Raw genomic sequence first — 5,599 nt, forward strand, 5'->3', positions numbered from 1 at the left:
GATCACATTTTATGGGAAGAAAAAAATATACCCATGTAGCAAGGAATTATCTGAACTAGCAGCATAGCTCTTACTTAAATTCACTTACACTCGAGCATGAGCTGGGTCTACATAATCAAAGTGAAGTGGAGAATTAGAGTAATTTGAGATAATTCAGACCAGAAAAGTCTACCCCAGAACCTTTCACCTAATTGCATCAATTATCTAATTGAAGGAAACCTTGGGGAATTGGGGCTTGAATCATTCTGATAATTGATTTAATTTTCATTTAGTTTGTGTATGAAAATACACCCACACACATTCTACCTTGAAGCTTTCTATTTAGTAACAGGCAAAAGCAGCCTCCATCTCTGGAACTGATATAATTTGTCACTTGTGGTTTCCTCATGTTGGCATATCCCAACCATGAGATTTCATTGGCATGGTCATAATACATCCCTGGAGGAAAGTTTCCATTTTCTACAACTTGAATTATGTAACTATATATTAATTGTTTTTTGAAGTTGAGGAATGGAAAATTCCTACATTTCTCGAATTTGCGTGTCATCCTTGCGCAGGGGCCATGCTAATCTTCTCTGTATCATTCCAATTTTAGTATATGTGCTGCCGAAGCGAGCACTCCTACATTTCTCATGTAGATTTGTTCACCAATTCTTTTCTTTTTTAAAAAAATGATTTCTTGCTTTTTTGGCATATCTGACATTTTTCAGAAGAAGCTTGAAAAACTTTAGTTGGAGAGAAGAAGGACAGGGGAGATTTTCACTACTAAATTCTGCCAATTAAACAAGAAAGCATTAATATACGATATTCATACAGAACTCAAAAGATTCCACAAAGCACCCAATATACAACTCTCAATATTAACTAAGCCCTCCAAACTGGCAGTAAAGAGCCACTGGTTAGTCCCTCGTTTCTTAAAAGAAAATCATCCCCCTTCTGCTTTCTTTCTATTCCTAGTTTGTTAAGTATTTTTATCATGAGAAAATACAGTTTTGTCTAAACTTTTTCTGTATATATTGAGTTGATCATGTGATTTTTATCTTTTGTTCTCTTAATATGGTGTGTTACACTGATTTCTGTATGTAGAAGTAACTGCATTCCTTGGATAAATCCCTTTTAGCCATGGTATATAATCCTTGGTATATGCTGCTAGATTCATTTTACCAATATTTTGTTGGGGATTTTTGTATTTATATTGATATAAGATAGTGATTTTTAGTTTCTTTTCTTGTGATGTTTTTGTATGATTTTGGTGTCAGGGTTGTAATGGCCTCATTGAATGATTGGTAAGTGTTCCCTCCACTTTTATTGTTTGGAAGCATTTGTAAAAATTTAGTGTTTTTTTTTTTAACATTATGTAGGATTGACCAGTGAAGCCATCTGGGTCCGGGCTTCTATTTTATTATGAATCCAACCTTTTTACTTATTATAGCCCTCTTCATATTTTCTATTTCTTTATGAGTCAATTGTGCTTATTTGTGTCTCCCTAGGAATTTGTCTTTTTCATCTAGATTATCTAACTTGTTGACATGCAATTTTTCATAGTATCCCATTTTATCCCTTTTATTTCTGTAATAATAGGTAAGAATGACCCATCTTTCATTTCTGGCTTTAATAATGTGAGTCTTTTTTTCACCGTGTCAGTCTAGATAAACATTTTCCAATTTTGTTTATCTGTTCAAAAAACCAACTTTGATTTTGTTGATTTTTATCTATTGTTTTTCTATTTTCATTTATACTCATCTTTATTTTTTTCTTCTTTCCTCTTGATTGGGGTTTAGTTTTCTTGTCTTCTTCCAATTTCTGAAAGTAGATAATTTTGTTTCTTTAAATTATATTAGCAAAATTTTCACCACAAGGGCTCTGAGGGTTATCTTCCTCAATTATTTTGGTAACTGGCTTATGTTTTTCTCCTCTTTCCTCTCTTCCTCCAGTATATATTTGATGACTTTGGCACTGATATCCTATCCTCAGCTCCACTAAGCCCCAAATCCATGCTACCTTAACCACCCACCACACTGCTCCCTCTCTGAATCCCAACTCCATGAAGAAATGCTCCTCTGGTAAGATGTTGCACTTAGTTTTCCTCCATTAAGCACAACTTCCATTCCTGCCTCTAACCCCCATTTCCCAACCACACTAGACTGGCCTTTCACCTTCTACTTACTTTGTCTTTTTTTCTGTTCACAAAGTCCCATAACATTCTTCTGCTTATAATTAATTCTATGTAGCCTGGACTCCATTAATTACCATTTTAGTTCTTTGCTATTCCTTACTATTCTGCTGTGCTGGACTCAGCTCTCTCATTCACTTACTTGTCCTTCTCTGTTCCTAAGAAGATAGCAGCAATGCAACATGAGTTTTTTAACCTATCCCCTCAATACCTATGCCCATCTTCTAAGGCCTTTCCTTATATCTAAAGGATATCAATCCTGCCCTCTCAGTACAGTATTACATTTCCTTCAGTTCACTGACAAACTCCTAGATTGACTGGTTAGCAACAGTTCCATTATGGAGTGGTAGTTTCACAAGTTTCACAACCTAAATGTAGGTTGGTGTAAAAGTTCATGTGGCGAAAGGAAGTGGTCTCTGCCTCTATTGTCTTTTCTTTGCATCATCTATATGCTTGCCATATAATAGACATTTAATAAATATTTATTGAGCAAATTAATGTACTACACATTATGTCACTGGTTTCGTGTACTTTTGACACTTCTGTGATGTTTCCAAGCATCACATCATTTTCCTCATCATTTGGGAGATCAGAATGTGGAAATTCCCCCTCCTTTTTCCTCAACAACCACCCTCATGCTACACCTGTAACTTAAAGCTCTTTATGCAAAAACAGACGTGTCTGATTCCACGTAGTGAACAGAAGATTACATATAGATTAAAAATCAAAAGAAAATGAACTCTGCTCCAGTGTTAGAAAATACAGCCAAGGATAGATAAAACCAGAATATCAGGAATGATGACACAATGCAGTGGCAAATGTTTGAAGAATGGAATAAGGTGCTAGCATTCCTTTCCTGAGATAAAGGTAAATGGATAGTTGCTCAGGAAGTCTTCTATGTACCTTATCACAAGCTAGATGAAGTATGCTGTGTAAGTTTTTTAGAAGAGTCTTCAAGAAAACTTTAGATGATTAATGTAAATATCTTACAGCCATGGTTAGCAGAATAAACCTTTTTCTGAATAATACAACAAAATCTTTCTGGTAAAGAAAAGCATGTAAGATATTTCCTTTTGCTTCTGGGAACCAAGAAGCAAGAAGGAAGAAATGGTTTAGACACTGAAATGTTAAAATTTAGGAGACATTTCCATGGCCTTGTGAGAGCTGCAGATTTGAACTTGGAAGGCAGCTTAATGGACTAGAAAGAACATGAGTGTCAGGGCTGGACGAGGCATTTAATTCTGGCTTTGCCATTTAGGCTTTTACCTTGAGCACATTCTGAGGAAGAACAAAAAAAAGGTGCCTCTTGGTGACTTACAGGAGCAGTTTCATGGCCTATAATAATGGAGGTGACCTGAGATGATTTCTTGTTTAGATAGGAAAAGAATGAGGTTTGTGCTGAGTGAGCGCAATGACCTACGTCAAAGCAAACTATTTAGAACCAATTTGGTGGTATCCAGTACTACTTCAGAGATCACAAACCAGTTCCATTACTGCTTGATAGAATCAAAGATGTTCAGTGGCATCAGAAAGGGAGTGTAAGAGATTTTATATCTATGCATTCACAAGGACTTCTAAAAGCCTCTGGGCCTTTCCAGCAGCTCTCACTGGGTGATGCAATTAAAATCTGTGTGAATTAAAAAAAATAAAATTCTTTAAAACTACTCCTCTCAAAATGTTGACAGTAAATGTTTTATCACCCTTGACTCCCTCTTGCTATGTTTTGCTAAGGTCCTTAAACCTTGTTTTCCACACTGTTAGGTTGTAGAGAGTCATTTCTGCTTGCCTTTGACATGCATAGTGAGGTAACCACTATGTGCATAGTGAGGTGACCACTATTCAAAGGCAAGCAGAATAATAAGCATACAATAAAAGAGCTTCATAAAGAATCAGGTCTTGGCCGGGCATGATAGTTTATGCCTGTAATCTCAGTGCTTTGGGAGGCTTAGACAGGAGGATCACTTGAGCCCAGGAGCTCAAGACCAGCTGGACAACATAGCAAGACTCTCTAAAACAAGCTGAAAAAAAATTAGCCTGGCATGGTGATGCATGCCTGTAGTCCCAAATATACTCCGGAGGCTGAGGCAGGAGGATCCCTTGAGCCCAGAAGTTCAAGGTTACAATGAGCTAAATTTCACCACTGCACTCCAGCCTGGGTGACAGAGTGCGACCCTGTCTCAAAAAAATTTTTAATTTAATTTAAATTTTAAAAAGAACCAGAACTTGACTTCTACCCAAGCTTCTGTGACCACATTCACCAAAATATCAAATAAAAATCAGGTAAGCTGTATGACAGAGGTCTTGTGTGCTGCTTCTGAGTGTGACAAGTGAGGGATGCAACTTGTACATGGAAATGTTTGAACTTGGGGGCCATTCCCATGATATATAGACACAGATAACAGGGGTTTAAAATCCAGAGTCAGTTTTCTATGGTAGCAGAGAGTAAGGGCATGTGGACAGAGCCAGACATTGGAGCCACTGAGGCTTGGGTTTGAATTCTAGCACTCCTACATACTAGCTGAGTTATCTGTGCTTTAATTCCTTCATCTATCCACATGGACATATTGCTACATAACTCCCAGGTTTGTTTTTGGGACTAAATAATTTGATATTTATAAAGGGCCTGCCCTGTAATAAGTGCGCCATAATTATTAGTTTATGTGTTCACTCATGTATTCATTCGATAAATATTTATCGAGCACTTGCTGTGTGTGGCAATCACTGTACTAGGCATTGAAACTCAGACAAATGAGATAGAGTGTCTGTTCTTAAGGAGGTCACAATGAAGACAAGGAGACCAAGAAATAGACAATTTAGTTACAGTGTGGAAAATACCACAATATAAATCTGTGCATATGCTGTTAGGAAGGAACAAAAGAGAGATTAGGGCAGGCTTCCCAAAGCAGGTGATGAGCCTTAAAGGTTAATTGGGAGCTCTTCCAAGTTAAGAAGAGGAGAAAGGCATTCCATAGATAGAAGTAACATGAGCAAAGCCTCAGGGGTGAGAAAGGTGAGAAACAACATAGTACGTGCAGGAGACTACCAGCATTTGGGTATTGCCAAAACATAGTATATGAGGGAGGGGGTTGCCGGAGGTGAGAATGGGGATACGGGCAGGGAAGGTATTGGCAGGCCCTCTTTAATCTTCTCCTCCATCCTTTCTTGGAAAATTCAGAACATGTAATTATAGTAGTTATCGCCAGAGGAGCAGAAGGCTATTCCTCTCCTGACTGTTTTTATGGTACATCCGGTAAATAGAAGGGTCATTTTGAGACCACCTACCCGCATTGCCACTTGGCAATCATGAATACCAGAATGTGTGGAAGAAGAAAACAATTATTTTGTTTTTTTTTTTCCTCTCTCTCTCGGGCAAGGGCAGAAGAGTTAAAAGCTGTGAAGTTAAGCTCTCATCAAAGTAGAACTTAG

At 37.5% G+C, this 5,599-nt stretch overlaps 1 non-coding gene across 1 annotated transcript; it reads right to left on the bottom strand.

Annotated features, from left to right (window-relative positions):
* Positions 1–512: 512 nt before the first annotated feature.
* Positions 513–619, bottom strand: LOC112438499 (U6 spliceosomal RNA). Its single transcript, XR_003026916.1, has one exon. It is a non-coding gene; the product is annotated as a U6 spliceosomal RNA (small nuclear RNA).
* Positions 620–5,599: the final 4,980 nt, after the last annotated feature.

This window comes from Pan paniscus, chromosome X (genome assembly GCF_029289425.2).
Source record: "Pan paniscus chromosome X, NHGRI_mPanPan1-v2.0_pri, whole genome shotgun sequence".
Lineage (NCBI taxonomy): Eukaryota > Metazoa > Chordata > Mammalia > Primates > Hominidae > Pan > Pan paniscus.